At 60.1% G+C, this 336-nt stretch overlaps 1 protein-coding gene across 1 annotated transcript in view; it reads right to left on the reverse strand.

Annotated features, from left to right (window-relative positions):
* Positions 1-336, reverse strand: part of CNR1 (cannabinoid receptor 1) — a 19,834-nt gene extending 19,498 nt beyond the window's left edge. Inside the window, exon 1 of the mRNA XM_025205247.1 lies at positions 240-336. The gene's annotated coding sequence lies outside the window, so the exon portion shown is untranslated. The remainder of the gene's footprint in view (positions 1-239) is intronic.

Genomic DNA, 336 nt, shown 5'->3' on the forward strand with positions numbered 1-336 from the left:
CCCCCCCCCCCCCAATCTATTCAGTGCACATCTATCTATCAAAGGAAAAAAGAAAATGGAGAGAGAAAAATGTCCAGGCGGTAAAGCCTGCCCCAGAGAACACGCCTCGACCCTGCCCTGCGCGACCGCGCTTAAACCCTGCCCCACACGACGGCGCTGCAATGGTCCCCATCAACCTCAGGCTCAATGGCTGAAATCCCAGGGAAGAAATAACACCCCGAATAACAACAGCAACAGACCCCTCGGAGCACCCGAGCCTTGCAGAGGACCCGGCCGAGGAAACGCATCCAAGATGCCCGAGACCTGCCCCGGCTGCTGCCCGCCCGCGGCTCCGGG

This window comes from Alligator sinensis, unplaced genomic scaffold (assembly GCF_000455745.1).
Source record: "Alligator sinensis unplaced genomic scaffold, ASM45574v1 scaffold658_1, whole genome shotgun sequence".
Lineage (NCBI taxonomy): Eukaryota > Metazoa > Chordata > Crocodylia > Alligatoridae > Alligator > Alligator sinensis.